General features: G+C 40.0%; 1 protein-coding gene and 1 long non-coding RNA gene across 6 annotated transcripts in view; one reads left to right on the top strand and one right to left on the bottom strand.

Annotated features, from left to right (window-relative positions):
- Positions 1–27,573, bottom strand: part of CTNNA2 (catenin alpha 2) — a 1,108,364-nt gene that overhangs the window by 534,394 nt on the left and 546,397 nt on the right. The window lies entirely within an intron of this gene.
- On the top strand, positions 23,918–27,565 carry LOC123581031. Its single transcript, XR_006703565.1, has 2 exons — positions 23,918–24,517; positions 26,990–27,565. It is a non-coding gene; the product is annotated as an uncharacterized LOC123581031 (long non-coding RNA).

Raw genomic sequence — 27,573 nt, 5'->3', positions numbered from 1 at the left:
CTTTTAACTACTTAATTCTCATAACATTTATTGAGCATCTTCAGAGGGATGAGCCCTGAGCCATGTACACTGGAGACTAGTGGGATATGTAGGAAAGAAGATGGACTTGGAAATCAGGCAAACTAGTGCTCATATCACTGATCTGCCATTATCACCTACTTAACCTTGAGCATATTACTAATAGTTTAATCTCTAAAATGAGAAAATGATTCCTATGCTTCTTGATTATTATGAGAATTGAGTGAGGTAATATACTGCCCAGTCTCGCTTCTGGCAACCTAACAGATAGGCAGCCAATGATTGTTTCCTTCCAGACCTCAAGGTGTATGCTCTGTAGTAGAGAATAAGACAATTATTAGTACTGGTCTGGGAAAATGGCATTAGTGGGTAGTTCTGCCACTATTCAGGGATGTACCTTGTGTGACTTAGCAAAAAGTGCCCCTGCTTCAAGGCACTTTGCTATCATATCCTGGAACAATGCAGTAACAATGATTAAGCTCTACAATGACAACAGTGTGAATGGAACCTGTCGAATAGTGCTGTACACACACACCCAACCACAAGCAGTAGCCCTTGTCAAAATGCATACTAACTTAAAGAAGGGGAGGGTTAATGCGGTGTAGGCTAGATAGAGACCGTCACATCAGTAAACAGGACTGGAGTTAGATTTTTAAGCCGATGAAAAGTGGAGATGTGGTAAGGAAAGTAAAGAAAGCATTTAGTGGACATCATGGTGGTAGCCAATACTGCCCTGGGGAGTTGGCCAGCCTTTGAATATCACCCCAGTTCTCAGAAGAGCTCCCCATGCATACTCCTATGCTGGGTTATTTGGTTAAAGAGCCACACACAGACCAACTTGACATCCAGAGCAGAACACGTATTTCCATGCCAAACACAATGTTTTGGAGGAGCAGTGAACATTTTGCTGCACTTGGCCACTTCCTGGAATTCAGAATACCAAACATTTTGGAAGTATACCTCCCAGTCACAACACAGTGGTGGCCTGGGGACCAGATGCTCTGCACAACAGAAAACTCTAGTGGGCAATAAATCTGGCCATGAATCTTCTTTCAATATGGCAAGCCATATGAAATGCCCTTTCATGGAAAAATCCTCAAACGGGGGCTCACTTGGACCTTGCCATCACTGAGAGCAATATGTTTGTTTCACTGACCAGGGTCCCAATAAGTTAAAGGCAGCTTTTCAAAGGCAAGGGTATGAGGAGGTAATTTCACAGAAGTCCTACTTTTGCTGAGGTCACACAGGAACCCTACCTCCAAACCCTCTACTAAGTAAGGAATTTCTAACTGAAAGAAATATGCCCTACAAATATTACCTTTATGTTTACATATACTTAAGTATGTACAAAACAAAACAGAACTATGTTTCAGGGACACAGCTTGATACAATAGAAAAGTACAGGATTTGGAAACGTCAGACTCCATTTTAAGCTCTCCTGCTGCAGTGAACCATCTGGATAACCTTCGTGAAGCTACATGACCTCACTAAAGGGAGGTTTCCCATCAATAAAATGGAAGGCGTTGCTGTCTCTCCAGACTTCTCTATTTAGGATCTGCAAATCATAGCAGAGAAAGGCACATAGATTTCATCACACTGGTAAAATCTGATGGAACAGTAAGAGCTGCCTGGGAGGCCAGGTTGAGAAGGATCCTGGGTGTATGTATGGGCTCAGCAGGAGAGTAGACGATGATGCAGGAGTGGCATCTGCCAGGCAATGAAGAGAAGAGAGTGGCAACAAAAGCTATTTGCCATCATTGACAATAAACGGGGACTTCCCCTGAATCGGCCTGCTAAAAGAACAGGACAGGGGGACAGAGAGGCAATTTCATGAGTGTTCTGGTTCATGTGGGTTGTGATGTCCAAATACTAGCATTTACCCACATATTTGCCCCATAAAGAACACAGCTGGTTCCACAGGACAGCTTCCCTAGCCAGGTCAATGGAGACAACCTTCCTCAGGATCCCGAAGCCACAGCTATTCAACTGTTGCTCTAAAGTCATAACATTTGTTAGTAGATGTTTCCTTCCTCTGGCTTTTCATTCTGCTTCATCCCCACTAAAATGAAAAGTCCTCTGGGAGGAGTAACACAATCAACCAATATGCATCAAGCTTGTGAAATGTCCCTTTTCTCAATCTCTCTCTCTCTCTCTCTCTCTCTCTCTCTCTCTCTCTCTCTCTCACAGAATTTGCTAGGGGTACAGGCAAGGCACTGGGTGGCTTTACATAAGAGGGTACTATTGGGGGTACTATATGGTCAGAAAAGAGAAATGCTAATGATGAACAACTTAGCTGAACATCAGTCCTGCAGGCTGGTGTGAAGTTGCATGCTTAGTGCAGCCACCAAATCAACATGCTCCAAACTAGGGAAGAGGAAGTGACTTTTCCCTACCAGAACCCCCACAGGACAAGCTTTGTGTGTCTAACTTTGGTACTGAGACTCCTACCAGAATGCTTTTAACAACCTGATATTCTGGCTTCATTTTACTCCTGGCTCTTCTCCTGGAGCCCCCATTAAGATATTGCAAGCATGTCTCAGCTAAAGGCAGGTCCCAGACCTTCCTGAGAACTGTTAATCTGAGAAAATGGGGATTAATGCGTGCAGGCTCTTTGGAAATCATAGGGCCTATGCATGTGCAGTGAGGCCAGGGCTGGGACATACCCATTTGAAACCAAGAGGGTAGTAAGATACTAAGAAAGAAATACTATTTATGTAGCACTTCCTATATGGAGTGACTGCATGCACTATTTTGTCCCTGCAACCTTTCTTCTTGGCTGGGTGAACTATCCCTTCTTCAGAAAACCAAAATTCAAAAAGGCTAACTAATTCACTCAAGGCCACAGAGACAGTGAGAACACATGTGGGTCTATTCTGTGTACACTACTGAACACAGAATGCATGGTAAGGTCTAGGGTATAATGAACATATGCTCCTAGCATGGAGAAGCAGAAATAGAGGCATAATAAATGGATTTGTTGACTATGGTTCTGGATTGCTATATGCATCTTAAATCCAACCTTTCAACAGTTGTAGACATCGTTTCTTACACCTGCTAAGTCATTGGCCCGGGCAGTTCTTAACTTTTAGTGCCACTTAGGAGAACCCTGGTATAAATAATTCAGAAGAGCATTTGGTTTTAGGTCTTCTCATCTTTTAATTGGGACTTCACCAGGTAGTATAACAGAAGTGCCCTGCCCTGTGTAGGCCTGGAGAACTGATGACTTATCATATTGTATGTATATCTGACTTAACACGCTATCGTAATTTTTTTTAGTGTGTTTTCCCTGGAAAGAATTCCACACAGAATAGCAAGGGGCCGACCAACATTATTTCATTCAGGCAACTCCTGGCCCTGACAGGGCCATTACAACCCTCTTCCTTTCATTTTTAAATGGCACTAAACTCTCAAGAATAGCATCAAAGCTGTAAAACTGTTGACAATCAGCAAATCTCTAAGCAAGTTTACCATCATCCATTCTGATTCATTATAATCATTGAAATTTTAGGTCACACAAGAGCCATCTGTGAAGCAGCCTCCCCAGATGATTAAAACATTCCTGTACAATGTACATTTACAAATTGAAAATTAATGAGGAAACATGTTTAAAAATTGACTATAGCTACCCAAGGGTTTAAAAACACTTTAAAATGCATAAAGAAATCACTTGGCTATGCAGTCCTCCTTAGTGACAAATAAGTTGCATTACTTCTCAGAATTACTCCTGCTGAATTAACTTTTCAATGTGTTGGTTATTATGGTTGCATACCAATATCATATCTCCAAAAATACTAATACAAATCATATCCCCCCACTTCTGCCCTCCGGACTAATTCATTTTGCATCTTACCAACTCAAGGTAAATGATCCAGAAAAAAAAAGCAAAGATATTCCTCATGAATGACTGGTATAACAACAAACAAAATTGTATTCCGCCATTGGGAATGGTCTATTCCCGGTTAAAAGTTTCTCTAGCACTTCTGGCTGCAGACATGAAATACAGTCTCTTTGCAGTACTTTCTGGACAATAAAGGATTCCTTTCACACTGCACTATTTTTTTTTTCTCTTTTGACTGGTTTTTTACTTCTGTACCATCCCACTTTGCCTTCAGTCAGGCATTCTATCTGGCAGCCTTGGGGATAGGAATCTTTAGGGGGGAGATAGAGAAGAAGGAGAAGGCATAATTCTCATCCTCCAGGAGCTCAGTCTGAGAAGGGCAGTGAAGGCAGGGTTTGAGTGGGGGAACAACCTTTGACCAGTGCCAAGCAAGTGCTTGAACAGGGCCAAGTGCTTTGTATATGATACCGAATTTAACCCTTCCATCAGGCCTGTGATATAAGCAATATAGTATCACTGTTTATAGGTGAGGAAAGTGAGGCTTAGAAAGGTTAGGTAGCTTGCCCAGGGTCACAGTCAATGCTGTGACCATGAGTAGACCTCACTCGGGTGTGTGCATGCACCATGAAAACACCACACATAAATCAGTAGCAGATGCACAGAATTAAAAACACCTAAGCCAAAGGCTACTAGTTTGGCCAGATGAGAAGGCTAGCTTGCAGGGAGTCAGAGCAGATGCATATGGTATGCGGAGTCCACTGTGCTTGACCGCAGTGGGCTAAGTTGTGGTTCCTCAAAATTCTTATGTTGAAGCTCTAATCCCCAATGTGACAGTATTTAGAGACAGGGCTCATGAGGAGAAAATCAAGGTTAAATGAAGTCATAAGGGTAGGGCCTTAATCTGATAGATCTGGTGTCTTATAAGAAGAGGAAGGAACACCAGAGTGTGCACTTTCTCTATACACACAGGGGAAAGGTCCCTTGAGAACACAGTGGCAAAGCAGTCATCTGTAAGCCAGGGAGAGAATGCTCACCACAAACCAAACTCTCTGACAGCCTGACCTTGGACTTACAGCCTCCAAAACTGTAAGAAAATAAATTTTTGTTGCTTAAGCACCCCAGTCTGTAGTGTTGTATTATGGCTGCCTGAGAAGGCCAGTACAGAGATATTGAGAATCAAGGATGGGAAACTCAGTCATGTGTGACAGAGGTCAGTGCCAGGGTTGGATAGCAGCCTCCCCTACCATCCCCCACCCACACACACAAGCACTGAGCTAGTGACGCAGTAGTTTCCCACCTCCTTCCTTCTGGCTCCAATGACATTGATCATATTCCTGGACTAGACTCGTATTATATTATATCATGACTTTGTTCTAGGTCTGCCTCCTCCTGCCCTCTTGTGAATGTATGTACAGAAGGGACTATGCCTCATTCACTCTTTTATCTGTCACATTGTCCCTCACATACAGTAGCTGCTTTTTATAGTTCTGGATATTTGAGGAAATGGGCAGGTCTGTGCCTGCAGGAGGAGTCAAGGTAAGAACATCCATAGGTATGAGGTATTTGTAGGGGTGAAGCACCAGCCCCACTGCCCCAGGGGGTGACATGAACAAAAGAGTTAAAAGAAGATGAATTTGGACACAGGACAAAAGAGGGGGTACTCTCAGATATGTGTTCTGGAGGCCATGGCCAAAACTAGCCAGGGTATACTCAGAAGGTAAAGGTGACAATGGTCCTGAGAAGAAGAAAATGTGAGAAAGATTTTCTGTGAAGGAAACATCAGCTGTAAATACTAATGGGTGCTTTTATTAAAATAACCAATATTCATCGACTGCCAACCTCCTAGTAGGCATTTTCAGAAAGTAGGTATTTTCAGAGATGCTGCAGTCAAGACTGAACAGAACCATCCACACTGCACCTGCTCTCAGTGACCTGACTAGTGGAGGCTGAAACAAGTCAAATAATCACAAAAATAAATTTATGATGAACAACTATGTACAATGATACGCAGAAAAGTTGCATGGTTGTATTAAGAACCTATAGCAGTGGGATTTTCCCAGTTCAGGAAGCTCAGCCATTCCTAGAGCCTAAGGATGGGCTCGCCAATGAAGTGAAGAAGAGGTATACATAACACTTTTATGCACCCACAGTACAGAGGACTATTAATTCTGTGCACCAGACACTCTACCAAGGACATGGCAGATTCCATTCTCTAGTGCATTTTGAACCCAACCGTCTGTTAAACCCAGCATTGGTCACAGGAGGAACCAGAGAGGAGACATGAATGTCTGCCATCATCCACTCCTGCTGCAAATGGCAGAGTGCAGAGCAATCATCCCACTGATAATGCATTTCTGTACATGAAGGATCACACCTGAATTGCCACCCAAGCCCTTCTTGCCTCAATAATGCCTCCTTGTACTGTTAGGATGCGAAATGGGAGTAGGCTACAGGCAGACACTCTGTTGAACAAACGTATTCATTTCAGGCTTCTGAATGAAAGTTTCAGAAGATAGTAAAAAGAAAGAATCTGTTCAAGTGAAAATTGCCATAGGTGTGATATTTATTTTTAATTTCATGAGTCAATGTGAGACGGTTTGGCATATTAAAATCATAATGTATATTGTCAACTGTTTTAATGTTATCAATTCAGCATTACAGAACTTATTTTGACAATGTGGGGCTGTCATCTGGCAATCACAAAGTACTTTATAATGCTCACTATGAATATATTACATATATATTCTAAAAGGGAAATGCATCAAAATCAGTATGTCCAAAACCATTTTTTGTCATGGCTAATATGCTAAGGGGTGATATCAGAGCTATTTAAAATCCTCTAGGATATTCATCAAATATTTCTCTAAAAAATTAACTTGGATATTTTATTTCCTATCAAATGCTACTCTCCTTTCTAATCAGACTTGTTTCAGCAACAAGTCCCATACACACATCAGGAGAGCAAATTTAATGAGGCTTGGGAGAAACAAAGGAATATGAGGATGCATGTGTTTTTACACATGTATTTATTAGGTTTGTTATATGAAGAGTCAAGGAGAATCTGGACTGACAGATGGAAGCCAGAGAGAGAAAGATATTCACTCAAAGTCGTAAAGAAATGCTTCAAGTCAAACTTCTCCAAAGACATACGTGGACGGGATGCTGGACTTTAAGATATTCAAGACTCAAATGGTATATTGATCTAAACGGCCTAAATTGTGCCTTCTAGTATGACACACCTGGAAAACCTTGGCCAGGGCGCTCTACCAGGTGCTTTATTTTTCTTACCTTCTGGGGAGAGAAGACCCACATGCCCCAGGTGACAGTGAAACATACAACAGAGTTGTTCTGTGATATTGACTAGAATGGTTTTAGGACTTGGGATGAAAAGCAAATAGAGTCAACTGGAAGGAAGTGCTAGGAGAAAATACTGGGATTTGAAGGACAGGAAAGATGGTGACTGGAGAGAACATCCTCAAACAGGTAAGATTATCAATCAAGAATTTTAACACTACTTGTGAGGAATGCAGACTTTAGAAAACCAACAGATAACTCCTTTGACCAGGAATGAAAGCATTATTTGTAAGATCTGCCTGTTAGATTCAAGATGGGTTGGCTCTCATGTCTGATAACTTCAATAAGCATCGGTAAAGGCTTACAATGAAGATTCCAAGGCATTGAGCCCTATGACTCCGATTCAGTAAGTCTGGGGTTTGGCCCAAGGATAGTGATATCTACCTTCTCTCTTGACTTCCACTGTGATTCTGTAGCAGATGGTCCCCAGATACCATTTTGATCAAACAGGTTTTCTGAAGAAGAGAGTGTAAATCTAAGCTTGGCTACTGTTACTGTAATGGATGTACCAGTATATGAAGTCTGGATGACTCTAATGAAAGTTCTTTACACTTAATCTGAAGTCTGTATTTTGGGTACCACAAAAGTTGGGTGCAACTTTTTCCACCCTCTGAGATCCCATAAAATATACTCAATCTCTTATCCACATGCTAGGCTTTTATGTGTTCAAAGGTATTTGAAATGGTTCTCCCAAGGAAATGCATCTCTAGGATGAAGGATTTTAGTTGTTTCAATCTATTCTAACAAGAGATAATTTCTAATCAATTCTCACTTCTTCTCAATATCTTCTGGTAATGTCCCCATTTCTCAGTTTCTTTCTTTAATAGCTGTATCCATATGTGAACACAATGTTTCCATTTACTATAACTAGGCAAGGACCTCCTCTTCTGTTCTGTATACCTTGTTCTTAAGAATGCAAGCCAAGATCTCATGAGCTTTTTTTTCTGGACGTCAAATCACCTAGTAAATAGTAAAACTGGTAGAAAAAGAAAATTATCTTATCAGAGTTTGTCTTTAGTGTATCTATGGTTTCTGACAACCATATGCATTGACACAATTCCTTCAAGAATAATGTATAACATATGCATATATTGTCTTTAATGTTAGCATTTTAAATCAGGGTTCATAAAATATAGATGGGCATAATTCAATGAAGATTTAATTTTAAAAATAGGTTCTCTGGCCCTTCCTTCCTGTCCTTTAAAACCTCTAAATTAACCTTGTACCCTGCAAGAGAATCTCTGGATGGGATAGCAGCTGTAGTGACAGTAACAGCTAGAGAAGAAGAGACAATCTCCTTAATGAAAGATCTTGACAACAGCAAGGCCAGTAAGGGGTGGCTGCTATTGTTTCCTTGACTGATGATTAAGCAATTTGTAACCATAGCTGTGCTCTTGTATTCCTGGAAAGGTTAGTGGGGTAGAATGGATAGTCCACCATGGTAAAAAGATACACAGATAGATAGATAGATGATGAAATGATATCAAGCCCTTACCAGTTCTTTTTTCATGTCTCTAAACAGGTACTAAATTGTCAATGCTAGTTGTTTTGTTTTATTTTTTTATTTTTTATTTATTTTTTTTTTTTTGCCTTAAACATTTCATCTCTAAAGAAAATACACCCAGAATCTTTGATTACACACACATGGCAAACAATATGAGAAAGCCTCAGGATCAAGGGGAGGAGGACATTGAGGGTGATAGATGCATGCCTGGTTTTCTTCTACAGAGTTTAGAATACTGTTTTCAAAACAAAGGGAGGTTTCTCTTGCACTTCTGTTGATGAGAAATGCAAGCTCTTTCCTCCAACAAGTCTTTGTAATGCAACATTTATCTGCACCTATGCAGTCTTGTGAATGCTGAACTGCCTGGTTCTAAGAAGCCATTGCCTAATTGTCTCCAGTGACCAGAAGCCTGAGGTAGAAAGGGTTCCAGGGACTCCACTAAAGGAGACTCCAGCCAATGGGATGGTCATTCCAATGCAGGGTGAACCATAATTTGTGCATGTGTGTGTGCACACATACCACTATTACTAATGAGGATTCATGGCGGTTGCTAGAGACACAAAAATGAATTAGACCCATTCCTGAATGCCAAGAACTTCTTGATTTGAAAAAAAAAAAAAAGGTAACAAACATTGGGGTATTTCTAACTATACATTGTTATTATAATAAAAATTCAACTCAAAACAACAATTTGGATGGTGAGAGGATCCTGTTTTGGAGAAATTTTGTAAAAATCAATTAGGATCTGTCCTGTACTGTCCACATGTGCTTCTTTAAACCACATGACTATTTTTGTTCCATGGGTCCAGTACTTTATGGTGACCATCAGGCACATCTTAAACCCTCGACTTTCAACTATTTTGCCCTTCATTTTTCTACTGCCCCTGACATCTGCTACCCTTAGCTCCTTCCCTGCTCTTACTCCATCCCGTCACAGCTGATGTAAGGCTAAGGAGGCTGTTACTGCTCTTTTGGCATCGCCTTCTAATGTGCCTGGTGTAAACCCCTGCCCTAATCTGCATGGTCCCCAGGACCCTGTCCTTGCACTAGCTCAGGTATCCAGTTCTAGCTTGGTGTACCCCAGACTGTTGACAGGGAGTAGCATGCTGACTCTAGCCCAAACCCCGGCAGCTATCACCAGCTCCTCCAATTATTGTTGCAACGTCCCTCGCTCCACACATCTTAGTGTTTTTGACAGATAGGGTAGGGCACAAACCATTATACCAGCTAGTTTTCCAAAATTGAATCTGGTCCTGCAGACCTTGGAAAAATAATTATGTCTTTTCATAACAGCCTGTGACTAAATCTGATGTGTGGGTGGACAATGGCCCTTAAACCTTCAAAGGAAGCTAGAAAACAAGTCTAATAGTAACAAGTCCTATTGATAAATTGAAGCTCTAAGCAACAAAAGTGCTTATTCACTGACCAAGAGCCTTGCAATTTATTTTACTTTATTAGGTGCTGAATCCTTCAAAAAAAAAAGAAACCTGCTGGAATTCCAAAAGCTTTGAATCTAATTATTATAAGTATGTTTAATCAAACCTTTGAAGCTACTTGGAGTGTAATACTGAAGTTTAGATGAGATTATACTTCTATGCCACTCATACATGTTAATAGAATTCCTGAGCTCTGTGAAGATACAAAATATAGCCAGCATTTAAAACAAAGCCATACTTTTGACTTTAAAATATTCTCTGCAGATAACTTTTCCTGTGACCATTAGTGACATCCTATTCATCTTATCCTGGGAATGTAATGTAAAGGAGTCGACTGAAAAAGAGCACCTCAAGAAGAGAGTTAGAAGTAAAATACAGATCCCCGCTTTGGGAAAGACCTTAAAAGGTCAATTTATTATCTGATGTTTGCATTACCTCTACTATATTCATGTCAAGGAGTCATTTATCCTATGCATAGATACTGTCAGCTTCACAGAGCTGTCAATTCCATCTTTTCATATCTCTGACAATATAACCTCATTCTTTAGCTACTTTGAGCTTATACTGACACACAAATATATACCATACAGGGTAAGGTTTGAGAACTGAACACACAGCTTCATCCAATTTGGAGAGAGCCCTATGAGCCACACATAATATATTTCATAAGAACCTTCATGGTCTGGATCTAAGAACAAATTCACAATGGCTAGCTTTCAAGTTATTACCAAAGGCACCCCTTCTCAGACTTGTTCAGTCTCAGACACCCCTGCGATCCCTGTATAATACTCCTACGATGGTAACAGCAGTAGCAGGAGGCAGGGAGACTGTTCATTCTTTAGCTCTCTAGTTAATCCCTCTCTCCTTGGCCATATGGCCTATACAAGCACACTGAGCAGGTGCAAATGCACACATGCACATACACTGAATGTGTGTTCAACAAGCAAAATGCACATATTTACATGCAGAAAACTTCCTTTCTTTCTCCACTATGATCACCACTATCTCTACATGTCAACCTCTAAGTTACAATTGGACAAACCTCTGCTGGGGACACAGGGAAGGTCCCTATAGATCAGCAATGTTTTGTCATGCACCAACATTTTAACACTTTGGGTAACTGAAAATGCTCAAGGGCATCATTCCTGATTGAGGCAGAGGTCTAGGGAAATCAAAGTCCCTAGTTGGGAGAGTCCCTGAGATCCACTCACCTTGCTTGACAAAAAGGAACCACCTTGTTCATGTGGTAAAGATGACATAAAGGTTTGGGGAAAGTCTTCCTTAGCGCTTCCCTAAGGCAAGGTCTGATGACAAAGAAGAAGAGGAGTGGGGTGGTTGGTCGCTGGCAACACACTCATAATAAAAGCGATAGGCAGAGGCCAAAGGTTGCTCTCCCTATGTATCAGAGTCAGAAACTGCAGATCAGGGCACTTCTACAAGAATTCCCCCCCGCCTTTTTTTCCATTTCATTATTTCTTCTCTGTTTTACTTTGGTCAAAAGAAATGAAATCCTTAAAATGAAGTGTCTGTGTGCATATCTTGGTAGTAGCAAAGAGAGGTTAGCTTGGGAGACCAAGGTTAGTATGCAGGTCCAAGAACACTAAGAAATGCAAAGGGGGCTGCTGGGACAGGGGCACAAAGAGGAGATGAGCTGCTGAGGCTCCAGGCAACCTTTGGCCAAGGTGTTGGCTTTGCTGGCATCTCCTTTTCTTGACACCCAAGGAAGCCAACTGTGAAAGTGAGAAATGCATGGTCTTTGGCATTCAGCTCTTTTTTTCAGACTAAGTTCCCAAGATTCAAGGAGAGAAAAGTTTAAAACTGGTGCATACTATGAGGTTCTAAATTTAGAGGAGTCCAATACTAGGAAAATCAAGTTTGGGAAAAACAACTAAGAACATATCTACTCCAAAAGCATTTTTCCTAAAGAACATTTCATCGCCCTCTAGGAAAGGGTAAGTAGTCTCTCTTGGAAGAATGTTTCTGTGGTCAAATCACACTGGGAAAGTTGGGTTAATATGGTGTGTGTGAACACGTGTGTGTGTGTGTGTGTGTGTGTGTGTGTGTGTGTGTGTTTTGTTTTTTGTTTTTGTTTACTGCTCTACATCTCAGAATTTGCTGTTGCCCATTGTAAATCTCCAAGCATAGGTAGGGATATCATATGCACAGAAACTGTGTTCAAAGGTAAAAGAGCATTAACAGCATTAACAGAAGAATTACAGGTGTCAGTTGAGAACAATTTAAGGCAGACAACATTTCAGGATGCTGCCAGCATGTTTGGTTTTTGCTTTCTTCTTCTGAAGATAAGATGACCCAAATGACAGCCCTTGCTTTGCTCAAATACTTCACGTTTTAGTCTTTCTTCTTTATTTTATCCCTCAATTGAACAAACACCAATTGAGTATCTATGTGTAAATAACCTTGTTCCTGATTTAAAACAAAATCAAAATAAGGGCCCAAACACTTTCTCAAGGCAGACAGACATTTTCTTTTCTTAAAAACAAAAACAAGCAAAAAACTGTATTCCATTTATTCCAAACACAATAGCTTATATTTAAATATATTGCTATGGTCTGAAAGTCTGTATCCCTCCAAAATTCTTATGGTGAAATTCCAACCCCCAAAAGTGGAGCCCTTAGGAACAGGATTAGTGCTACTTATAAAGGGATTCCAGAAAACTCCCTAGCCCCTTCTATCATGTGATGACAAAGCAAGAGGACATTGGCTATGAACCAGAGAAAGGGCTCTCACCTGACCTTCCTGCTGCCATGATCTCAGACTTCCACCCTCCAGAATGGTGGGCAATTAATTGCTGTTTTTTTTTTTTAATAAAATATGCAATTTGTGGTTTTGTGTTACAGCAGCTCAAGGGTCTAAGACAGATACAGTATGGGCTTGCTGAATGAATATTTCTACTCCCAATAATTCTACAAATATATTCTGATTCCTTCATTTGAGTTTGTGTAAAAATAACCAGTAAGCGAACAAAAAATCCATAGGTTAAAAAAGTGGCCTGACCATCACCAAGAAGGAGGTAAGCAATGTGGTTCAGAGGGTGGGCTTTGGCATTTGGCTTAGATCCTTGTCTATAAAATATTGATAATTATAGTATCTACTTTGTAGGATTAATATGTGGGTTAAATAGAATGATATCAGTGAAACACATAATATATAGTGAGCCCTAAATAATGACAAACATTATTGATTGTGCATATCAACTTTAGCTTAAATGGGACTTTATTTCTCCTCCAAGAAAGTGATAGAAGGATGATGACATCATGAACAGTGAGGTTTTCTGAATTCAGTGGTACATTCTGAGTTTAAAAGTTATAATGATGCTGAAATAGTAGAGTCCCAGCAAGAACTGAGAAATTCTATGGACAAGAAGGGTCTCCTAACTTATAGCCCACTGCCCCTGAGAACTTGTGGTCAATGGGTCTGAAGTGATTAATACTTGCTTCAGCCTACTCACATTCTTCCTTGTTAAAATTCCGTAATTATTTTCAGTTGTACCAAAATGGCTATGGAAACAGAGAAACACAGAGAGTAACTATCTCCTATTTCTATGGCAGGACTGGAAGTAAGCGGGCTTCCACTCCAAGTGGATTATGAACCAGTCTTGGAGCTCATTACGAATGAGATATAAGGCCTCAGTCCACATCTAATGAAAAAAAAATCCACATTTTAATAAAACCCTTAGGCAATTTACATGTTTACATTAATGTTTGGTGCACTTCCATTTTCCCTGCAGTTGACAGGCCTGACCACTTCAAGAGCAGCCCGTAGATGCTGGGGAACCTGCCTCCACCAGGAAGGCCATTCTCAACCAGAAGGAAAGAGATAGTATCAGACTTGCCTGCACAGAGACTTTCATTGATACTTAAGGAGGTCTGCCCATATACATATGAATTATGATTCTGTCAAACTTCCAGATTTGACCCATTTCCTTGTAACTAGCCTAGACCTGGGCTTCTTACTGGAAATAGGCATATATTATATCCCTAGCCTTTTCTCCCTGTTTTCTCACTGCCCAATATTCAATTTGATATGTCATTCATTGATGTTCTATGCCCCCACAAGAAGCACAAAGTACCCATATACTTATAGCATTTAGGCTTTCAGTTTTATAATTTCTATACACACTTCAAGATATCCATAGTCAGCCAGACCCAGATGTGTCTACACCCTGAAGAGAGTTTGCAGGGCTGTGGTTGAAGACTCACTGTAAATGCCTTCGCAAATGTTCAGAGTGCCTTTTATAATGGGCCTAACAGTTATTGGTATCAGCCAAAGGAAGGTTGACATAGCAAAATAAGTGGTGTCTGGTCTGCCTTATAATAGGATTAGGGCATGGGCCAGTAGGTCTGACTGCTTCCTAATAGCTGCTCTGTTAGCAATCCTGAAGGCATCATCTGGAAACACTTTTGAGTCACTGCATTTATTTTGAAAAGTCTCTGATAGAAAGGCTGGTGATCCTGGCCTCCGAGTACTATGTTTACATTGTACAACCAAATCAGTTTCTTGAGGTCATTTGGAAAATGTTACCATAACGCTTCCTATCTTTATAAAATGCTTCATGATTTACCCAATGCTTTTGTGTACTTTCTCTCACGTGGCGTCCACCACAGCTCTGGGAGGTTGGCAGGACAAGCTTCACCCTGCCCACTGACGCTGAGCTTTACCTAGAGATGAAGAAACATAATAACCTAAGTTGGCTGGGGTTAGGTTAGTAACTTATCTTCGAGGGGTTACCTTCGCCCAGGGTCTTAAGGCTAGTAAATGCTGTAGGGCCAGAACCAAAGCCTAATTGCTTGATTCCTAAGTCAGATTCCTCTTGCCCACACTGTGCTGCTGCCCCCCAGATGATGATTCCACATACCACAGGGGGATGTCTAAACAGTCAAGATTCTGATCAAGAATTTCTGCATCATATTAATTGGGTCTTATAATGACCTTCAGTTTACCATCTCATTAGCCGGCTTATTATCCCTGAGCATTTTGCTTTTTTAGGAAGTTCAAATAAGTACAAATAGAAACGTCTATGTCCATGTGAGGTTTGGGGTTATTTAGAACAATCCTGGGTCTCTCCTAGAGAGGGAGGGAAATGCCAAGTATGTGTGCTACTTTCAGAAAGCCAGGCAACAATCTTTAAATTCACTCATTCATTTTCTTGATAGGTGTTTTTGTTTAATATATGTTTTTGGAGCATCCACTAATTCCAGAATCTGTGTGCCATCTGGGTCAAATTCATTTATCAAGTGAGTATTGCTTTTTTAGATAGCCAGATCACACTATTGGCTTATATTGCTTGCAACAAGCTAAGAGCTCTGGGAAGGATTTAGAATCATTGATTTCAAGTCAGATATTCACAAACCTCTGCACATACAGGTGATTTAAGAAACATCAACATAAAGAGCTATTTTTTTTCCTCTTAAGTTTAACTGTAGGCCTATATTTCCCATCAAGATCGCTTTGAATTCTGTGTTTATTGAGTTCAATCTCTCTCCCAGTTCTTCGCCTCATGTAGATTTAATCAACACTACCTCCTTCCCACCTCCTTTTTACTCTCTTTAATCCAAATCATTAATAAAAATATTGAGCAAAACCAACAGAAGGAGAGAGCCCTGTGCCTATTCATGAGAGACTCCTCTCCACATACCTCCCAGGTAATTCATCAATACAAGTGCAACCTGAGAGCTTAAAGAAAGATCCACAGACAAACCAGGTGCAAACAAACAAACAAACAAACACAAAAACGAAACAAAACATGTGTGTGTGAAATAATGCCTTTAGTAAATCCTCTACAAGTTTAAACAAATTGTGCCGTTTCAAAATCATCCAGCCTTTGAACTCAAGCATGATGCGTGGCTCAGAAAACTTCCCTGTGTGCCACTACTGGCCTTTTTAATCATCATTTCTCTCTTGTGCTCTGGAGTGAAGGCTTTTACAGCTGTTCTAAAATATTTGTGTTCTCTTTTGGCACACATGGTAAGATAGGATGCTCTTGCCCCCTCTCAGTTGGGCACACTATTGTAACCTGCCTTGGCCAATAAAATGTGAATAAAAGAGTTGTTTGCCACTTTCAGAAGGAAGTTCTAGAAGCCAGTATCATTCACCATATTCCCTTCTCTCCTTGATTTTGGGAAATGCATGTCAAGAAGGACATGTAACTACACTGGGTCCCCAAGTGGCTATGCTGAACATAGCCCTGGCCAAACTATATTCGTCATGGAGTGTGAATGAGAAAATTATGATTGCATCAAGACGCCGAGATTTGGGGGGATACTGGTTACCTCAGATCATTTGTAATGATCAATAGCTTCTCCCTACTCATAAAAATATATCTGAATTCCTTTCCTGGTATTTAAGGTCTACTGTAATTTGACCTCAATGTATCCCTCAAATATCTTTACAACCACCACTCAGATATTACTATCTGCTTCTCTCAGGACCCCAACTCTTCTGAAAACTTCACCTGGAGATGTCACTTTGGTGGTCAAACAGTTGACCAGTTCAAGTTCTTCATCTTCACTCCTGCAGCCAAATATCACAGAACATCACAAGTGGATTCAAAATATGGTAATTCTTCTCCTCATCATCTCCTTTGGTCACTTATATAAATGCCTCAGGAACTGCTAACCAATGAGTTAGCAAAATACACCAAACCAGCTAGAAAGTTTCTTGATTAGTTAATGTACTCCATGCAGCATTGTTCTACACTGACTCAGAATTGTGTGAAAAGCATGATTTTTCTAGATATTCTTCCATTTTTAACTAGTTCCTTAAGCAACATAATAAATATGTTTTATAATCCCAGAAGCAGTCTTTGACAAATTCCACGAGTTGTGATTCTATTCCCGTTCTCAGAAAGGGCTGTTATGTATAATGAACCAAACCCAATGGGTTGGATATTCCTAAAAGAGTGATTGGGAGTCAATCACAGATAAAAAAGGGGACTTTCTAACAATTAACGTTCCCCAACAAAGAAATATACTGCCTACAAAAGAATAGTAACAAACAAACAAAAAAACTATTGTATGTACCCTGGGTTAATGAAAATGTCTAACAGAGGACACATCTATCAGAGATGTCAGAGAAACAGTTCTAGCACTGGGAGGTATTTCAACCAGATGAATAGGGCGCCTTTCTGCCTTCTGGTTCTGTGATTTTATTTCTCCTATTTTCCTATGTCTAACTATCATTTTTTTCCTGCCATTCCCATCTGGCTTGCTCCTAAACCCCATTACAAACCATAGATTAAGGGCAAAGAAAGAGATCTTCATCTTGTCCTTGGAAATGTGAGTCTACCTTAGAAGGTATTTATAGATGTGATCCAAGGAAAGCCCAGGAGATTGGATTGGCACAGAGAGGAGAACCAGTAGAAATCTGCATGTAAACTCTCTTCTACAATTGTTCTCTTGTCTCACCAAGACACATCACCTCTCTGCAAGAAAGCCACAGAACTAGCATTTACTATTTTGAGATTATGATACACTTTTCATCCTACTGTTGGCATTCCTACATACCTCACAAAGTAATTTATTCTTGTAATACCTTGACAGGAATATTAAAAATTCATAAACTTATTGCCTTTTACCACAATGAAAACATACAGTGCAGATTTTGGTGAAGAAGTCTGGTATAATATACGAAGTGAGAAGGAGCAAGGTCCCTTACTCTAAAGACACCACATTGTGTTATACAGATATAGAACTAAAAACTAGCATAGCTGGTGACTCTGACAGAGCTAAGAATGACTCTTCCATGTCTTGTATTTCCTCTCCAGAAAGGAGGAGAATTCAGGGACTATTTCTTCTTTAATGATTCTCTGACCGTGCCCTTCTCTCCAGACATTTAGCCAATACATTCAGATTGGCTACAGATACTTGGAATTTCCAGACCCTATATTCTGTCTGGTCCTAAGCCATGTGGGTAACCACTAAAAGTCCATTGGTTGCATTTCTCTTCTGTACATATCTGTGATCCACAACCTCAAAGGCTCATTCTCAGCTTGCTAGTGCGGGTGTAAAGCAAAGTGTAGAAGTAGTTAATAGCACCTAGTATGTCAAATGGGTGTTTTGTCAACCAAATTCCTCTGTCCACATACATTCTGATTTGGGAATTTCAAAATACCAATCAAACTACTTTTAAAATTTCCAATGTCTACTTGCAAGAGAAGATACTTTGTTACAGGTGGGACCTTAGGGTATACATCAAGTCAAATTCTGTCAGTGACTGCACAGCCCTGGTTTATTAATGCTAAAGAATTCCAGAGAATCAAGGCAAATCATGTCTTAAAAGGCCAAGTTCTAAGTATGTTTCTCACATGAGATCAAAAAGAAAGATGGGATTGAAAACCTGGACATTTCTTCAGTGATAGAAAAGTCAAAACACTTCCCCAAACAGAGAAGCTATTCCCTCTCTTTTCTATAAGGTAGGAATAACCCCACAATAATTATAGTGCAATTCATCAGTAGCATGGGAAGTTACCTTCCTAGTGAAAAAACAAAACATAGCACACAGTCTGTTACAGCTCTCCACACCCACCCTGCGCTGGATGTGATCTAAGATGTTGGTTAGACCATCCAATTGTCTTCCAGGTGACACAGTGGAAACTCCGTTGCTTAAAAGTGATTTCAAAGTAGAAGATAACATAGAAGAGGACAATTTGATGTTGGTAGAAAGACCATATTCTGGTCATCTAATAAAGATTCTTTCAATCTCTCTTTTCTCCCCCTTGTTTGGAAATAGAAATATTTTTTTGTAAAAAAAAATTCATCTACCATTTTTGAATTTTAAAACACTCCTGGACCTAATCCAAATAGACTACTATCTTATATGAAGTCACTGGCCTGTGAACTCACATGCCCAACGCTGACCCAAGAGCCTGAAAGTAACAAGCAATGGCCTCTGGACAATGGAAACAAGAGGCCATAAAGTCTTTCTGGCAAATCTTTTTAATTTCTTCTTTAGTCTGTAAGTTGTTTTGTGGGATTTCCTGTGTTTTATTTATTCGATGTTTCAATAAAACAATATGAAGTACATATTATGAGCTCTGCTATTACTGTATTGGTACCGGGGAAACAAAGTCATAGAAGCTAAGGCTGATTCTGTTGTGTCATTTATATAAATTTAAAAGAACACAAAACAAGAAAACAAAACTTCCAAAAACTTTGTGAACTATTAAAGACATCCCATTAATTCTCTAAAATTAATGAACTAGAACAAAATGGCATCAGGTTATAAAACATGACACAGAAAATAATTCCATTTGGTTTGATGCTTAGACTAAATCTTCAGACCAACCATCCACTGGAACCCTGAGGAGAAACGTATCTAAATTCCTACAGCCAGATCCCAAAACAACAAAATATGAAAATAGAAACAAACAAATATCAGACATAGAGTTTCATAGAAACTTCATATATTCCCTGTCTTAGATCTGGTTGCAATCTTCACTTGTTACAGAAGGGATAGGAATGTGGAAGAAAGTATTGCAAGAAGGAGCAAAAAAAAGAGTGCATTTCTCTGATCATCAGATGACAGTGTTTGGTTAGTGCTTTTGGTTTTTCTTCCTGAACCATTTTCCATAAGGCTAGTTAACTTGTAATGTAGCAGGGGCCTAAAAGATTTTCAAATGTGGACTTATTTTTTTTTCTTCACTTTGAAAGGGCTTCCATACAGGTTAACTTGGCCATGTTGATGGTTTACAAAGGGGTGTGTGCATGTCTGCTTGTCTGTCTGCCGTCTCAGGGGAGTAGAAAAAAGAGCAATGTGGTATCAAAAAATAAAGGGTAGTAGGAAAGAGATTTGAGGGTGAATAAAGTTTCTCTGGTTCAAATCATTTTTTTTCTTTTTCAAGTCAATTTTTAAAACAACTTATATCATGTCGTTGGGAAAGGTGAAATTCATTGGAGTTTGATATTTTACAGGAAATGAACAAAGTGAAAAAGGAAAGAGGGAGGGAGGAGAGAATTTTCTTATCACAAGTTTCTGAAAGGAGCCATCCCCAGTGTTTATGGACTGCCACTTATCATTGGAGATACATACCATAAGATAATGAAAACAGCCCCCACATGTTTTAAAATCTCCCATTTAAAATTTAAATTCATTAGTTTATGAGCTGCTGGGAATTGACAGCTTTACACCCCAATCCTCCTTGCAATTTATGTAAAGCATGCCATAAAATGCAATAGGGGAGCATCTCCAAGAGAAAACACCAAACACAAATTGCTAAATAAAAATGCAGCTGAAGCCGATTTGCTGTGGGTCATATAACCGAGAATGTCGTTTTTATTAAGGGGAAGTTCTTAAGCATTTACTCCTCACCCAGCTATGCTTTTTTACCAACATTTAAAATATTAATGTACTGTTTTTATTGCTTCCCTCCTCTAAACGGTATTTGTGTTACTGGTCCCACACACACGAAATATGTCCCATGTATCTGCAATGTGGCAGGTGTTTCTATTTGTGTAGCGGGAGGATGTGTGAGCCTCTGAGTGGTTTCTTTCTGACAGTGTGTTTTCTCTAGACTGTCGTGTCCTGACTTTAGAAGTTTTTAATTATATGACATCTTGATATATACCAGAAATTAGACTTCAGAAACACACGGAGCTTTGTATCTGATTTGTCTTCAATGTGGATATTTAGTTCCTGCTTTTACAACAAAGTTCACTAGGTCAGGACTGTGAGTTTAAGATGTTGCCAACAGGAGGGATAAAAGGTGAATGAAGGAACCAGGTTTCCAAAGGAATGATGTATCTGCAGGGATCTCCACACATGTTCGCTCCAAGTGGGGAAGCCCTGAACGCCTTTTACAGTTCATGTTTTCTGAATTATGTCCAAGAAAACTTTGCCTATTCTAACATCACCTTCTACAATGCCACCACGTTCAATACATTGGAGACAGGATGTGCAAGAAGCTGACCGATCGGGCCGCCACACTGGAACTTCCAGGCTAACATGGAGCGTTGAACTTACAAAGGCTCAATGACATGCAGGGCTCTTCTGAAATTATTTTAGGCAAACTCTGATTCCACAAGAAAAGGACTTTCTGCAGGCAGGGCCTGCTCTTCAACTTGGTATTCCCAGCACATGACAGAGTTTCTAGCTCATTGGAGGTGCTCACATGGCCTCCAGGAGATTTTTTTTTTTTTCCTCTGCATGGAACAGCCATACCAGCCACACCACCCTTGCCTGGGTGAGCACTCTCCTTATAATACTTCACCGATCTCCTCCTCCCTCTTTTACATTGCTTTTCCCATTTTGCCTTACATCGTAGCCATGTTTTCTTCTCTTCAAAAATATGTGTCAGGTGGGAGCAGACACTATCTTTTATATTTTCAAGAATCTCCATAGACCTTTGTACAAAGAACAATAATCATGTGGTGGGGAGTAGGGTGTGGCTGCAGGGGAGTTTTTGGATAATCCATCAAGCCAACTAGCACACTCACCAGCACCTCAGACAGCATGGGACACAGAGCAGACGCTCAGTAAATATTGGTTAATTGAGAAAGTATACTTTTTAAAAACATTACTTATTTTGATGGGGTAAGAGGGGCAGAGAGAGAGAGAGAGAGAGAGAGAGAGAGAGAGAGAGAATTGTAAGCAGGCTCCATGGTCAGCGTGTGGAAGCCAGCACTAAGCTCTATGTGGGGCTCAATCTCACAACTATGAGATCATGACCTGAACCAAAATCAAGAGTTGGATACTTAACCAACTGAGCCACACAGTGCCTCAAGTATACTTTCCGTTGTAAATGTTCTTGAAGGCAGCGACTGAATCGTAATTTCTTTGCATCAGAGAGGGAGATCATCCCTGGCAGTGCTCCTTTCAGAGGAGAAATCAAATAGGACTCACAGTTCTTGTAAAACTTAAAGAAAACCATGCCATTCCCTTAGCTTGTGTCTAGGACAAGATAAAAGGAAAGGAGAAACATGGAAGATAGGACAGGCTTCACAAAGCACACGGGATAAGGATAAGCACCAAATGCCCCTGGCAAAACAAAACACACACTAAAAACGAAAAGCAAACAAAATAAAAAGGCAACACCACATGGAGCCGGAAGATGTTTGCTAGATATTACAAAGAGCCAGCCAGGACCAACCCCCAAAATGTCCCACTGACTCATTCCTGCCACCACTACTCCATTATTTTAGCAATTCCCTAACTGGTCTCCCTGCTCATTCTTGACCCCTTTAATTGATACACTACACTGAGGCTAGCATGACTGTTCTAAACTATAATTAATTCATGCCATTCTCCTGCCTAAAATCCTTCATTTACACCCAACAGAAAATAGGCCAAAACACAACGTCCTTCATCACAAGACCCACACTCACTTTTCTGCTCCTCACTGGCCACCTTCCACACATCTGCATTCTTCACTTTAGACACAGGAACCATCCTGTCATGGCTCTGCACCTGCTGTTCCCTTGACCTAGAGCATCTATACTCCTTCTCTTCCCAATACTCAGATCAAACCTCGCCCCATCCCAAGGACCTTCAATGGTCCTCCCAGTTGAACCCCTACATGGCAGCCATTTTCCAGTTAGTCTATTTGTCAAAACTAAATGTGTTGTGGTTACAAAGTTGTCTTTGATCTCTGTAGGCTGTGTACCCAACACTTGACCTAGATTCTAGTCAGTGCTTAATAGATGGTTGAATAAAAGAGTGAATGAAAAAGTATGTCTATTTAACACTGAATAGATTCACGTGCAATGCAGTTATGTCTCCGGGTATCTTTGTTTTGTGACAACTGAAATCTCTCCCTACCTTTTATTATTTCAATCATCATTTTTAATTTTTTTTAACGTTTTATTTATTTTTGAGACAGAGAGAGAGCATGAACGGGAGAGGGGCAGAGAGGGAGACACAGAATCGGAAGCAGGCTCCAGGCTCCAAGCCATCAGCCCAGAACCGGACGCGGGGCTCGAACTCACGGACCGCGAGATCGTGACCTGAGCTGAAGTTGGACGCTTAACCGACTGAGCCACCCAGGCACCCCTCAATCATCATTTTTAAATTTTTTTAATTTTTATTTTATTTTTTACATTTATTTATTTTTGATAGAGACAGAGCACAAGTCGGGGAGGGGCTGAGAGAGAAGGAGACAGAATCTGAAGCAGGTTCCAAGCTGTCAGCACAGAGCCCCACGCGGGGCTCGAACTCACAAACTGTGAGATCATGACCTGAGCTGAAGTCGGACACTTAACCGACTGAGCCACCCAGGCACCCCTTCAATCATCATTTTTAAATCATCATTTTATATATAAAATATAAGATATAAGATATATACTGTGTTAAGCAAGCATTCATTTTAACTGTACATTCAAAGAGTTTTGAAAATTTTATATGCCTTTGTAACTACCATCATAATCAGGATACAGACTGTTTCCATCACCCAAAACCTTCCCTTGCGCTCCACCTCCATGCTCCTCTCATTCTTGCTGCCAGACAATCACTAATTTAACTTCTGTCACTATATTTTCATTTGTTTTTTGTTTTTTTTTAATAATCTTCTTTACATAGAATCATACAGTATGCATTCTGAGGTGGGCTTGTGTAGCTCAGCAGAATGCTGAGATTCATCTGTTTAGTTGTTTTTGTGGTTTTTTTGAGAGAGACAGAGAGAGAAAGTGAGGGGGAGGGGCAGAGGGAGAGAGAGGGAGAGAGGAGGGAGGGAGGGAGAGAGAGAGAGAGAGACAGAGAGAGAGAGAGAGAGAGAGAGAGAATCTTAAGTAGGCTCCATGCTCAGCATGGGAGTCGATCCCAAGACCCTGGGATCATGACCTGAGCCAAAATCAATAGTTGGACCCTCAACTGACTGAGCCATCCAGGCACACTGAATAGTATTCCATCAGATGCACATATCATGCATATTTGTTGACAGACATATAGGTTGTTTCCAGTTTGGAGCTACTATATATAAAGATGATATGAAAATTAATATATAAGTATTTGTATCAACATAGTTTTCATTTCACTTGAGTAAAATACTGGAAGTATCACTGTTGGGTTGTATGGTAAGTATATGTTAACAAAGAAACTGCCAAACTGTTTTCTGAGGTGGCTGTACAATTTTACATGTCTCTTCAGAAATGTATGAGCATTTATTCTGTTATTCTCTGTCTTTTCTAACACTTGGCATCATCAAGCTTTTTAATTTTAGCCATTTTAGTAGATCTCTAATTTTTTAAAGCATCCCTTAGCAACTGTTTCCTATTGTGAATTCCTATTCCTGTTGTGAATTCTAGAACCTAGAGGAGTTGTATACTTCCCTTAGGAGAGAATGTTAACTTGGTTGTAAGACTCTTTGGCTATTGAGCAGGATGCCAACATAAATAGGACTCAAGACACAAATGATGAAAGGTAGGGACAAAGTGAGATCCAAGTGGACAAGTCCACAGAGAACATGTATTTAGAGAAAAAAACATAATAAAAGAATGTGACTTAGAATTCAGTTTAAGGCTGAGAAGTTCACAGTTATGTTGAGGAAAAGAAAACTCATGGTTTCCTGGGAGCCCACCTCTATTCCCTAGATTGGCATAGGCCTGAGTACTGAAGAGGTCCTCAGTAAATACTGGCTGATTTCCTTTTTAAGGATGGGGAGTACTTTGTGGCACTGATGTCATTTTATGTTATTTTTTAAAATTTATTTCTTTAAATTCAAGTTAGTTAACACACAGTGTAGTATTGATTTCAGGAGCAGAACCCACTTTCACCACTTACATGTAATATCCAGTGCTCAATCCCAACAAGTGCCCTCCTTAATGTCCATCACCCATTTAGCCCATCCCCCCCACCCATCTCCCCTCCAGCAACTCTTTTTGTTCTTTGTATTTAAGAGTCTCTTATGGTTTGCTTCCCTCTCTGTTTTTGTCTTATTTTTGCTTCCCTTCCCCATGTTCATCTGCTTTGTTTCCTAAATTCCACAGGAGTGAAATCATATGATATTTGTCTTTCTTTGACTGACTTATTTTGCTTAGCATAATACACTCTAGTTCTATCCACATTGTAAAAGTCAAGATTTAATTTTCATCACCAAGTTATAATCCATCATATATATGTACCACATCTTCTTTATTCATCAGTCAGTGGACATTCAGGCTCTTTCCATAATTTGGCTATTGTTGATAGTGCTATATAAACATTGGGGTGCACGTGCCCCTTTTAATAGGCACTCCTGTACCCTTTGGATAAATACCTAGTAGTGCTAGGTATTGCTAGGTCATAGGGTAGTTCTATTTTTAATTTTGTGAGGAGCCTCCACACTGTTTTGCAGAGTGGCTGAACCAGTTTGCATTCCCATCAACAGTGCAAAAGGGTCCCCCTTTCTCCGCATCCTCGCCAACATCTGTTGTTTCCTGAGTCGTTAATTTTAGCCATTCTTACAGGTGTGAGGTGGTATCTCATCATGGTTTTGATTTGTATTTAACTGATAATGAGTGATGTTGAGCATTTTTTCATATGTTTGTTAGCCATTTGGATTTTGGAGGTTCTTTGGAAAGTGTCTATTTGTGTCTTCTGCCCATTTCTTCACTGGATTATTTGGGTTTTTTTTTTGAGTGTTGAGCTTGATAAGTTCTTTATAGATTTTGGATACTAACCCTTTATACAATATGCCATTTGCAAAAATGATGTCATTTTAAATGAAGGCTTGATAATTTCTTATCAGAAAGACAGACATAATAAGGAAACACGTAAATTCTTGTATCTATTTCTTATTGTTACTAAGTAAGCCATAAGCAAATGGGAAGCAAAGTACTGAAACTACCTAGGGCCCTTTTCCTTATAGTGTCTCCAGCCATACAATGTACATAATTGGTGATGAGTAAACACTGTACAGTATGTTTAGAATGTTGTTTAGAATGTTTAGAATGTTGGCCTAACATACAGGTAGATCCAGCAGAAAATAGTTTGTACATATTATTTTTATAGTAGTCAATTTCTTGAGAGGTCGGTGTCATATACACTTTGCTAAGGAAGTTGTATGTAGTATGTCATTTAATCCTATACAAGCTTAGGAGGTAAACACTATTATCACCTTCATTTTTCCCTGGAGGAAAATGAGACAGAGAGAGTAAAGTAAATGGCCAAAAGTGAAAAGGGGAGTAAGTTGGGAAGTCCAGACCAGAGTTTAGATCCAAGTGACTCCAAAACTCTCGCTCTCAACTGTTATACTCTGAGCCGAGACAAAGTGCATATCAGAAGTCACCCAGCTTTATCTACCTGCATGTTGTCGAGATATCTACCATTAGACATTACTCCTTTGGTAGAAACTGTAGGATGGTATTATCCATCGGTAACACGGAGCCATAGGTAACTCTCATCATTAACACTAGTTACTATCTTGGATGGTACAAAATGGGCATTTTAGGAGCAGAGATATATGGAAAATACAGGAAAAGCATATGTATGTTTATGTACCTACCTCAGTAACCTCATAGGGCAGGCAAGGAGCAGAATGAAGGAGACAGAAGTGCAAAACCAAAAAGAGAGAGAGAAAAGGAAAGGTATATAGATGAGATGGTGGAAAAGAATCAAGGACACAGTGGTTTTGACGGACTCTCCTGGAAAATGACATTCTCTATACAATCTTATAGCAATAGCACAGATTTTTGCAAGGACTTCAGATCTAGGTTCATGTATGGTTCAGCCAGGATCTAGTAGATATCTGGTAAAATATGTGTGAGGCATGGTATCTAATGTGAACATTGGAGACACACAATTTACAAGATTATTTTGGGGATTCCACATGATGAGCATCTCATAAACCGCTTGCCACTGATTATTCAATAAACCTCATCTTGTTTCCTTTTCCCCCCGCCCCCAGACCTTTAGAATCAAGCAGCCTTTATTGCACAGGTGGTCACAGAGGCGGAAGAAGCCAAAGGCCACGTCCTGCACAGTGCAACTGCCTCAGAAGTGCAGGAGGCAGGTTGTTTGATCTCATTCTGCTCTTAGAACACACCGTGCTGTTCAAAGGCTCCTCCACCACACTCCACACATGCACACAGACACACAATGAGGAATGTGGGAGTCATATTGTCATTATGCCACCTTCTCGAGCTCACCTACTCTTTGCAAGAGAATGTCAAGATTTTAAATAGCATTTTACTTACATCATTTGAAACGGGAAATGCCATTCATCATCAAGCTACTATCTGTTTAAGTACTTTGTGCATGGTGATTTGGTATGGTTGATACCTGTAATTAATGAGATGGGGTCTGTTATTTACCTCAAAACAAGTTTTCTTTAGGGGCCCCATATGATGGAGTGCTCTTTGCATAATATGCTTCCTTAATGAGCACAATTGTTTTTTGACCAAAATGTTATCTGCAAGCTTAGCCCATTAATCACATTGTTAAATACATACCAAATAAATAATTGTGTAAATAAATATTTTTTAATCTGGATGAAATCT

The sequence above is a fragment of the Leopardus geoffroyi genome, chromosome A3 (assembly GCF_018350155.1).
Source record: "Leopardus geoffroyi isolate Oge1 chromosome A3, O.geoffroyi_Oge1_pat1.0, whole genome shotgun sequence".
Lineage (NCBI taxonomy): Eukaryota > Metazoa > Chordata > Mammalia > Carnivora > Felidae > Leopardus > Leopardus geoffroyi.
The sequence above is the reverse complement of the archived record's forward strand: the minus strand, read 5'-3'. Positions and strand labels throughout refer to the sequence as shown.